We start from the raw sequence: 12,267 nt of genomic DNA, 5'->3' as shown, positions 1-12,267 counted from the left end.
GGGGGGGGGGGGGGGGTGTCATCCTTGTGGTGTGTGCACCACTGAATGACCTTTTATAATATTTCTGCATTAACATTTGGTAGAGGAACTGGATCATCATCTCCTTCATCATCCATTCCCAAATCTTCCAACATGGTCTTGATTGTCACAGATTGTTTGGCAATTTCTACATCAACTTCAAATATCTCTCCATCAGAACTCTGCAACTTAATTGAAGGCATGGTGTTTGGTCTCAAGAAGAACTGTGGACCCGAGGCTGAAGGGAGCGGGGCGGCAACCACACAAGGAAATAAAAAGGTGCTGGACAAGGTCACTCCAGTGGTGCCTTGCAGCATTGGCATTTATACCTTCTTTGATTTCTTTCTTTAGGTTTCTGTAATTTTCATTATAGAGATCTTTCCCCTCTTTTGTTAAGTTGATTCCCAAGGTTTTGTTTTTTTTTCTCGTTTCCCTTTCTGAGGATTTGTCACTGATTACCAAAAAAAAAAAAAGATTTGTTTTATGGGTGTTGATATTATATCCTACTACTTTGCTGAATCCTTTTACTAGTTCTAGAATTTTTATGATGGAAGTTTTTGGACTTTCAGGTATAGAATCATATCACTGGCAAATAATGCTAATTTGAATTCTTTTTGCTATCCATATCCATTGAATTTCTTTCCTTTACCTAATTGCTCTGGCCAGTGTTTTAAGAACTATGTTAAGTAGAAGTGGTGAAAGAGGGCATCCCTGTTTTGTTCTAGTTTTACGAGGGAATGCCTTCCATTTTTCTCCATTTGGAATGACGTTGGCCTGGAGCTTAACATAGATAGCCTTTTTGATATTGAGATATGTTCTTGTTATCCCTAATTTTCTAGTGTTTTGAACACGAAGGGATGCTGTATTTTGTCAAATTATTTTCTATGTTTATTGAGATGATCATATGATTCTTTAAGCATATTGATGTGATGAATTACACTTACTGATTTCTGTATGTTGAACCACCCTTGCATTCCTGGGATGAGTCCCACTTGATCATGGTGCACGATCTTTTTGATATGCTTTGTATTCGATTTGTCAGAATTTTATTGAGATATTTTGCATCTATGTTTCTTAGAGATATTGGTCTGAAGTTTTCTTTTTTTGATGTGTCTTTGCTTGGTTTTGGAATCAGGGTGATATTAGCCTCATAGAATGAGTTGGGAAGTGCTCCTTCTTTTTCTATTTCCTGAAATAAATTGAAGAAAATTTGTATTAGTTCTTCTTTAAAGGTCTTATAGAACTCAGCTGTGTATCCATGCTGTCCTGTGCTTTTCTTGGTTGGTAGACTTCCAATGGCATCTTCTATTTCGTCACTTGAAATTGACCTGGTTAAATTGTATATATCATCCTGATTCAATTTGGGCAAATTACATGACTCTAGAAATTTGTCAATGTCTTCGATATTTTCTATTTTATTGGATTACAAGTTTTTTTTTATTATTATTGGCTGTTCAAAACATTACAAAGCTCTTGACATATCATATATCATACATTTGATTCAAGTGGGTTATGAACTCCCATTTTTACCCCGTATACAGATTGCAGTATCACATCGGTTACACATCCACTTTTTTACATAATGCCATACTAGTGACTGTTGTATTCTGCTACCTTTCCTATCCTCTACTATCCCCCTCCCCTCCTTTCCCCTCCCCTCCCATCTTCTCTCTCTACCCCATCTACTGTAATTCATTTCTCTCCCTTGTTTTGTTTTGTTTTTTTTTCCTTTCCCCTCACATCCTCTTATGTGTAATTTTGTATAACAATGAGGGTCTCCTTCCATTTCCATGCAATTTCCCTTCTCTCTCCCTTTCCCTTCCACCTCTCATCTCTGTTTAATGTTAATCTTTTTCTCATGCTCTTCCTCTCTGTTCTGTTCTTAGTTGCTCTCCTTATATCAAAGAAGACATTTGGTATTTGATTTTAGGGATTGGCTAGCTTCACTTAGCATAATCTGCTCTAATGCCATCCATTTCCCTGCAAATGCCATGATTTTGTCATTTTTTAGTGCTGAGTAATACTCCATTGTGTATAAATTTTTTAATCCATTCATCTATTGAAGGGCATCTAGGTTGGTTCCACAGTCTAGCTATTGTGAATTGTTCTGCTATGAACATCGATGTAGCAGTATCCCTATAGTACGCTCTTTTAAGGTCTTCAGGGAATAGTCCGAGAAGAGCAATAGCTGGGTCAAATTGTGGTTCCATTCCCAGCTTTCCCAGGAATCTATTGGAGTACAAGTTTTCAAAATAATTTCTAATTATCTTCTGTATTTCTGTAGTGTCTGCCATGATATTTCCTTTTTCATCACATATGTTAGTAATTTGCATTTTCTCTCTGCTTCTCTTCATTAGCATGGCTAAGGATCTATCAATTTTATTTATTTATTTCAAAGAACAACTTTTTGTTCTGTCAATTTTTTCAATTGTTTCTTTTTTCTTATTTATTTATTTATAATAGTGAAATACATTGCAATTCTTATTACATATATAGAGCTCAATTTTTCATATCTCTGGAGGTATACATAGTACACTCACACCAATTCATGTCCTCATACATGTACTTTGGATAATAATGATCATCAATTCAACCATCATTAATTATCCCATGCCCCCTCCCTTCCCCTTCCACCCCTCTGCTCTATCTAGAGTTTGTGAACTGTTTCTTTTGTTTTAATTTCATTGATTTCAGCTCTGATTTTTAATTATTTTCTCTCTTCTACTGATTTTGGTGTTGATTTGTTCTTCTTTTTCTAGGGCTTTGAGATGTAATGTTAAGTCATTTATTTGTTGACTTTTTCTTTTAAGGAATGAACTCCATGCAATGAACTTTCCTCTTAGAACTGCTTTCATAGTGTCCCAGAGATTTTGATATGTTGCATCTGTGTTCTCATTCACCTCTAATTGTTTTTAATCTCCTCCTTGATATCTTCTGCGATCCATTGTTCATTCAGTAGCATATTATTAAATCTCCAGATGTTGGAGTGGATTTTATTTTTAATTTAAAATTGATTTCTAATTTCATTCCATTATGGTCTGATAGAATAAAGGGTAATATATTTACTTTTTTATATTAGCTATGATTTGCTTTGTAACATAATATATGGTCAATTTTAGAGAAGGATCCCTGTTCTGCTGAGAATAAAATGTTTTCTCTTGTTAGAGGATGAAATATTCTATGTATGTCAGTTAAGTCTAAGTTATTGATTATATTATTGAGTTTGACAGTTTCTTTTATCAGGTTTTGTTTGAAAGATTTATCTAGTGATGGAAGAGATGTTTTAAAGTCACCCAAATTATGGTTTTGTGATCTATTTGACTCTTTAACTTGAGAAGAGTTTGCTTGATGAACATAGATGCTCCATTGTTTGGGGCAAATATATTTATATTTGTTAAGTTTTGTTGGTTTATGGATCCCTTGAGCAGTATGTAGTGTCCTTCTTTATCCATTTTGATTGACTTTAGCTTGAAGTCTATTTTATTTGCTATGAGGATGGAAAACCCTGCTTGCTTTTTCAGTACATGTGAGTGGTATGATTTTTCCCAACCCTTCATCTTCAGTCTGTGGATGTCTTTTCCTATGAGGTGAATATTTTGGAGGAAGCATATTTTTGGATCCTTTTTTTTAATCCAATCTGCTAGTCTATGTTTTTTGATTGTATTCCCAGCCATTTTTGTTTATTTTTGGTATTTAATGTGACTTGGTTTCTCCTCTGATTAAATTTCCCTTTAGTGTAAAACTTCCCTCTGCTGATTTTAATCATTGTTTTTTATTTCTTCTTTGTGGAATATTTTGCTGAGAATGTTCTCTAGTGCAGGCATTCTAATTGTAAATTCTTTTAACTTTTGTTTATCATGGAAGGTTTTTATTTCATCATTAAACCTAAAGCTTATTTTTTCTGGATATAAGATTCTTGGTTGGCATCCATTTTCTTTCAGAGCTTGGTACATGTTGTTCCATGATCTCCTGGCTTTAAGGATCTTGGTTGAAATATTGAGATGCGCATTGGTCCTCTCCTCTATGTGATCTGATTCCTCTCTCTTGCCGCTGTTAAGATTCTATCCTTATTCTATATGATAGGCATTTTCATTATAATGTGCTTTGGTGTAGATCTGTTGTAATTTTATACCTTTGGTGTCCTGTAAGCCTATTATATTTGGTTTAACAATTGTTCTTCCTGCTTGGGAAATTTTCTGATATTATCTCATTGAAGAGATTGTGCATTCCTTTGGTTTGAAACTCTGTGCCTTCATATATCCCAATAACTCTTAGATTTGGTCTTTTGATGCTGTCCCATAATTCTTGGATGTTCTGTTCATGGTTTCTTATTATCTTCACTGTGTGATCAACTTTATTTTCCATATTGTGTACTTTGTCTTCATTATCTGACGTAATTTCTTCCAAGTGATCTAGTCTGTTGGTCATGCTTTCTATTGAGTTTTTATTTGGTTTATTGTATCCTTCATTTCAAGAATTTCTGAATTTTTTTTTCAGAGTATCTCTTTCTTGAAGTAATATTCTGCTACCTGTATTTATGCCGCAGTCTGGCTGGGCACACAATCACGAGCCACCACACAGCTTGTAGATTCAAACAGCAACTCTTTATTCCTGAACTCACACCAGCCGTCTACAATCACGTTCTGGGGAAATCCACGTTCTCTGCCCAAATCCACCTCCACTGGGCTTCTGTCTCCCAAAATATACTGTCTGAATCCCGTGAGAACTCAAGGGGAACTCAGGCAGCAGGATACGCCCTATTCCCAGCAGGAATAACCTTAAACCTTAAACCTGGAACCTAAACCGGGAACGCCCTAAACCAGGATTATAAACTGGGAACACCCTAAACCCGGATCCGCCCTGGTCCTTGAGCAAGGTCACCTACATGCAAAGTCACTGCAAAATGTCCTATTTCCACGAGTCCTTCCACTAAGCAACATGGGGTATGCTGGCAAGGAAATTGTCATACCTATTTGGCTAATGGCTCCCAGCATATTTATTCTCTTATCTGTTGAACTGATCAATTTTGATCTGTATTCGCTCATTTAGGTCATTCTTTAATTCACAGATCACTTTAATTATGAACTTTCTGAACTCCTTCTCTGACATTTCATAAACCTTGATGTCCATGGGCTCTGTTATTATAGTATCCTGATTTGTTTGGGGGCACTTTCCTCTCTTGTTTTTTTTTTTTTTTTCATGTCATCTATGTGTTTTCCTTTCTTGCAGCTTAAATCTGAGACATTACAGTTCCTACCTTATATTCTTGTAGTACCCATGTAGATTGTCTGTATCTCACCTTGATATTGAGCTTCCAGACTCTGCTGCTATCCCTCAATGTATGCTACTGCATCTAAAGATGGTGGTGGCAATAGCCAGGGTAACTTGAGATAATAGTTGAGGTGACCCAAGATGGAAGCAATATCTTGCAAAGATGGTTCTGAAAGGGTGGGCCTTACACTCTCTTTGGGATGCCAGCTCTGAAATGCACCTGCTTCTAGGCCCTGTTTGTTGTTAAAAAGTTAGGGGCTACTGTGTGGGGAGTCTATGGCGATGCCTGCAGTGTCCCAAGTTGGAAGTGGGATAGGCTTTGGCTCCCAGGTGGGGAAGGGCAAACTTGGACCTACCCTGGACCTGGGTCCTATGCAAGTCAGTGTGGGAAAATCTGGGCTGGCATGGGCTCCTTTGGTAGTTTGCTCATCTAAAGAGGTGGTCCTGTGCTGGGGGCTGTGCTCTGGAGGGTGTCTGCTGGTGGAGGGATGGACCCCAGCATATTGTGAGCCTAGGTCCACTGCAGGCTGGTGTGGGCCAATCTGGCCTGGGCCTGGCTGCCTGCAGTAGTCTGCTGTTCCAAAGGGACGGTCCTGTGCCAGTGGCTATGCTCTGGAGGGTGTCTTCCCTACTGGTGGAGGGGATGGATCTAAGCCTACTGTGAACCTGGGTTCTGCTTAGGCTGGTGTGGGCAGATCTGGGCTGCTGGGCTTGACCTACTGTGGTAGTTAACTGGCCAGAAGGGGTGGTCCTGAGCTGGATGCTTGGCTCCAGTGGATGCCTGCCTGTAGAGTAGAGGACCTGGGCCTACTGTGAGCCTGAGTCCTGTGCAGGCCAGTGTGGGTGGATCTTGGCCACCAGGCTTGACCTCCTGTGGTAGTCTGCTGGTTGGAAGGGGTGGTCCTGTGCCAGAGGCTGGGCTCTGGTGGATCCCTGCAGGTGGAGGGGTGGACCTGGGCCTACTGTGAGCCTGGGTTCCACACAGGCTGGTGTGGGCCTAGATGTAAAAATTTTTAATAAAATATTAGCAAACCACATTCAAGAGCATGTCAAGAAGATAATACACTGATATCAAATGGTTTTCATTTCAGGGATACAAGGTTGGTTCAACATATGCAAATCAATAGGTGGTGTAATTCACCACTTAAAATAGAATTAAGAATCATATGGTTATCTCAATAGTTATATAAAGCCCTTTGATAAAATCACACATTCCTGTTAAAATGTCGAGAAGCTAGGAATCAAAGTAATTTACCTCAACATTGTAAAGGTCAACATCATACTAAATCAAGAAAAACTAAAAGCATTTTCTCTAAATCAGTAAATGACAAGGCTGTGCACTCTCACCACTCCTATTCAGTGTAGTCCTTGAAAAATTAGCTAGAATGATCTGGCAAGAAAATGAAATCAAAGAGGTAAGAAGAAGAAGTCAAACTCTCTCTCTTTGTTGATGACAGGATCCTATATCATCATCATCAGAAGACTTAAGATCTTCACCAGAAGAATTTTACAGTTTATAAATGAGTTGAACAATGTAGTAGGATACAAGATTGATAGCTTTCCTATACTCCAAAAGTGATTCAGCTGAGGAAGAAATCAGGAGAACCATCCTATTCTTAGTAACCTAAAAAAAAAATAATAATAATAATTCTTAAGAATTAATCTAACCATAGAAGTAAAAGATCTCTACAATGAAAATTATAGCACACAGAAGAAAGAGGTTGAAGAAGACCTTAGAAGATGGAAAGACATACCATGGTCTTGGATACACAGAACTAATATTGTCAAAATAGCCATATGACCAAAAGCAATATGCACATGCAATACAATACACATCAAAATACTAATTACATACTTTAGAGAATTAGCAAAAATAATTTTTAAATTCATTGGGAAGAATAAGAAAACTAGAATAGCCAAAGCAATACTAAGCAAGAAAAGTGAAGCAGGAGCCATCACAATACCTGCTCTGAAATTATACTACAGAACAATCACAAAAACAGCATGAGATTGGCATCAAAATAGATATGAAGACCAGGGGAACAAAATAGATGACACAGAGACAATCCACATACCTACAGCCATCTGATATTTGACAGAGGTACCAAAAATATATTTTGGAGAAAACAGAACCTTTTTAACAAATGGTCCTGGGAAAATTGAATAATTATATGTAGAAAAATGAAACTAGACCTCATTTCTCACCCTACACAAAGCTCAAATTGAAATGGATCAAAGACTTAAGAATTAGACCAGAAACCTTGCAACTGCTAAAATAAAACATAGGGCCAACACTCCATTAAATTCAAAATATATAAATAACTCAAAAACAGCACACACACACACACACACATAAAGAACCTAATCAATAATAGGTAAAAAAAAAAAAAGAAACTTTTTCAAAAGAAGAATTAAAACGGCCAACAAATATATGAAAAAATATCCAATTTCTCTAGCAATTAGAAAAATGTAAATCAATACTACACTAAGATTTCGTCTTACTCCAGGCAGAATGGCAACATTCAAGAATACATACAATAATAAATGCTGGTGACGTTTGGAGGAAAAAGGTACACACTCGTACATTGGAAATGGAATAGCAGACTAGTATAACCTCTCTGGAAAACAGTACAGAGATTTCTCAAAAACCTATGGATGGAACCACAATATGATCTAGCTATTCCACTTCTTGATAATTTCCCCAAAGATCTAATATTGGCATACTACAGTGATACAGTAATCTCAATGCTTGTAGTAGAACAATTCACAATAGCTAAATTATGAAATCAATTCAGGTGTCTGTCAACAGATGAAAGAATTAATGAATTGCTATATTTACATATAAGCAATTAAATATATAAGGATATGTATAATTATATGTATATATAACAATATATAGAAAATTAATTTATACTTAAACGTGAGAAAAATTGAAATTATGGCCATTGATAATAAATGCATGGAAGTGGAGAACATCTATGGTAAGTGAAATAAACCAAACTCAGAAACTCAAAATTTAAATATTTCTCTCATATGTGGAAGCTAAAGGAAAGGAGAAGGGAAGAATAGGTTATAATAAAGATAAAGGGAAGATCAGTAATACAGATGGAGATTAGGAGACTGTGTGGAGGGATGAGTAAGGGAAGGCAAATGAATTCTTGAAAAATCATGTTATGTGCATATATAAATATACAACTGGAAATTTCACCTTTATGTATAAGTAAAACACACAAACAAACAAACAAATATAAATAAATAAATAAATAAATGAAAGAAAGTCTACTAGAATAGAGGGAGGAGAATGGGGGGAACAGAGGGAAAAGGGGGATCATGAGAAATTGAATTCCATGCATGCATGAGTTTGTCACAATGAACCCAACCATTATGTATAACTATAAACCTTTAAAAAAAATCCTATAGTTATAAAAGTTGTTTATTAAGCAATGAACCCACTTATTCATGTACTTTTTAAAATTTATTAAGTGTCTATCACATTCTAGTCACCATTTCAGGTACTACAATGGCATCGATGGAAAACATAAAGAGAATACTTGCCTGAAGTCTATTAATAAAGTCAGACAATCAAGTAATTCACAAGTCACATTATTCTCAAATTCTTGGGATCCAGCAATTTCCCTGCCTCTGCCTCTGGAGTAGCTGGGGCCATGGGATTTACCACCAGGCCCAGGCAATGTGCTGATTTCTCTAGATATTCAGGGAAGAGCTTTTGTATAAGGTTATATGTGGAGCAGAGACACAAAGGAAGTAAGACAGCCTGACAGATTAGCTGTCTGAGGGAAGATAATTCCAGGCAGGAGGAATAGCAAGTACAAAGACCTCAAGGGAAGAATGTGTTCACAGAGGCCAAGGAACCAGAAAGTGGGTTCAAATAAAACAGAATGCACAGGGACAGGGATAAGATGTTGGGTAGTGTGGAGATAGTGGGTATATTCTAGGAGAAAATAAAATCACAAGGACGGAAATTATAGACCATGCAGGTACTTGAAGACCATAGCAGTGTTTTTTACTCTTATGTTGATTAAGATGAAAAACCAGGGGGTGTTATGTGAATAGAGAAATAACAGTGTCTGATTGATGTTTTAAAATAATCTCTCAGAGCCACACATACCTGTAATCTCAGTGACTTGGAAGTCTGATATGGGAGGATCTCAAGTATGAAGCCAATCTCGGTAACTTAGCAAGACCCTGATCAAATTAAAAAAAAATAAAAATTGCTGGGAATATACTGTAGCTCACTGCTAGAGTGCCCCTGGGTTCAATCTCTACTACCACACAAGTAACAAAAATCATCATCCCTGTGGCTGCCTTTGAAATACATCAGAGACAGAAAAGCAAACAAGCTAAAGAACAGTTGTGAAACTGTTTCAGGAATCCTTGCTAAAGATATCAGTGTCATTTGGTCAGGATTGAGGCAGTTAAAATGGTAAAGACATGATCAGATTCTTGGTATGTTTGACACATAGTCATATGTGAATATATATGAATATGAATGTATACTATTATATTTTCAAAATTATGTTCATCTATCTGTCAGCTAAAATGTAACTCTCTTCATATTCAGCCTACAATTTTAGTTCAAAAATAGGAAATTATGAAAATTAGACCATCTATGAAATAAAAAACATTGAACATAGTAGAACATGTCCCTCTTTGGGGCTATGTGGTTTATATAGAGAAGGAAGAAAAGTAAAGCTGTGAAGCACTGATGGAAGAAATTTCATTTGTGTATCTTAGTATTTAGAAGGGAACTACATTAGATATAGTCCTTCACAGTTTCTATTATTTTCTGACTCTTATCTAGGGTATGTGAACAGTATGACTTTAAAGTCTCATAATCCTTCTATTCCCCTGTTTTCAGAAAGTATCCTCAGCTAACCTAGAGTAATGTATACCTATACTGGGGAGATATTTTAATTCATAACATTTCTAAAATCTTATAAGGGTTAGACATCATGAATTGCATCATCTATATTTCCTTGTAATTATATACAGAATGGCAGCGATCAGTGGTTGTGTAAGCCACATTGACCTACTAGGGAGTATAAGAGATACATAGTTCCATCCTTTTTTTTTTTTTTTTTTACAATCAAATCTAGGGAGGTGACATACACGAAGGAGAGCTTTTAATTCCTATTGTAAGTAGAATAAGCAAGAATGTGGGCATTTAGTCAGAAGAGGTCCACACCTTTGCCAAATCATACTTATTATCTGCTACAGGGAAATAAAGCATCAAATAGTATTAAAATAAAAAGATCATTGTGACTACAATAAAAATAAAATTTTGTCTTCATCTAACTGGTTTGGGATTCATAGTGAGGACACTTCTCTCACATGTTAATCTAATATGCTTAACTTTATCATTGTAATCACTGAAATTAGTTTCAGTGCACAACATTGCTACAGCAAGGATAATGACTCAGATGTTTATCCAATATATTAACATTATCTTCACCTAGATACATGGATTATGACATCTGAGAGGCTACTGATTATATTTTTAAGAAAAGATATTTCAAGAGAATTGTCAAAACTTCACTAAAAGTAGGTAGTAGCTGCTGATTTGTTCAATTGTGTTCCAAGGTAAGAGAGAGGTGCTGTATGTTACTAGATTGATTCCAGGCCTCATGATGTAATAATAATTGTACTCACTTCAGATAGTGTGGGAGTTTCTAAAAGCTTGTCATATTTCAACCATGTTTTTTTCATACTAATCTAAGGCAACTTTAATTTTAACTATGTCCTAACCCTCATCTCTGACTTTTCAGCTGTTTTATTAAAATATAATTAAACTCTTCTGAGGGAAATATGTGAAGTGTTGCCTTACCCCCTGATAGTATTTCTTTGAAAATACCTGGAGTGCCTCTTTAGACCTTACTGAGTAATATAACCTTGGATTCAGAGTAATTAGGAGACAAACAGCATAGTGACATGACTTGCAACCTAGTTACCCTCTCTGTGTCCAGGTGAAATGTCACCAGCTCCGTAAAACAGGCTATAAACAGAGATTTATTATTTATGATACTGGGATCAGTACTGAAGATTTCCCAAAGTTAGAAAAGCATAGTGTGAAAGCAGATGTTGTGAACACAGAAGCTGAAATTGTTCAGACATCAATGAAGAATACTGAAGGATTGAATCAAACTAGTAATGACCAAAGGCACAGAGTTAATCTGAGACCAGTAAGTAAATGGCAAATCCAGTTAAATTTGAGGAACTTCTGATATTGCAACAGGTGAAAATAAGCAGAAGTAAACAGTGTTTACTATAAATATAAATCTGTTTTGGAGGCATGAGTCACTCCAATACAGATGAACCTTCTCCTCTACTGGTTCAAAGGGATTGAGGAAAAACTTCTGATAAAGCACAGATAGTAGAGATTACTTTACAGTGAGCAAATGAGAAGTATGATGTATTAAATTAGTTTTCCCCAGTTTATGCTTCAAAAATATCAAGGTTCTTTTTAAGACTCTTTACTACTATGAAAACAAAATGTCTCGTTTATTTACTTGTTTGTTTTGCTATTCCTGGCTATTTGGAATAAGACCTTTGATGTTTTGACTGAAGTCAGTATTTCTGAAAGGTCTGAGACAGCATGAACTGTCCTTGCTCTGCCATCTAATACCTTTTATGAGAAGTGAATTAGAGAGAAATGTCCTTCTCTTTTCCTTGACATTAAAATACAGCTCTCTCAAAAGTTCTAATTCCACACTTAAATAACCCCTTGTTTGTTTCATTCTTACCTTCCTTGATATTTTGTGGCAAATATTTCTTAATCGAATATTTTTCTCATATTTATACTCCTAGTTTTTAAGTCAACTTTACTTCATAAGCACTTTTCAGATCACTCAAAATAATTAGTGTATGATTAGTGTGTGTAATATATATATACAATATACATACATATATATTCATCATGCAATGAAAATATTAGCCTTCAGAAATAAATCTCTACATTGC

At 36.0% G+C, this 12,267-nt stretch overlaps 1 pseudogene; it reads right to left on the bottom strand.

Annotated features, from left to right (window-relative positions):
- LOC107142588 overlaps positions 1–266 on the bottom strand; it is a 577-nt pseudogene extending 311 nt beyond the window's left edge.
- Positions 267–12,267: the final 12,001 nt, after the last annotated feature.

The sequence above is a fragment of the Marmota marmota genome, unplaced genomic scaffold, assembly GCF_001458135.2.
Source record: "Marmota marmota marmota unplaced genomic scaffold, marMar, whole genome shotgun sequence".
Lineage (NCBI taxonomy): Eukaryota > Metazoa > Chordata > Mammalia > Rodentia > Sciuridae > Marmota > Marmota marmota.
This window is presented reverse-complemented; position numbering and strand designations above follow the sequence as displayed.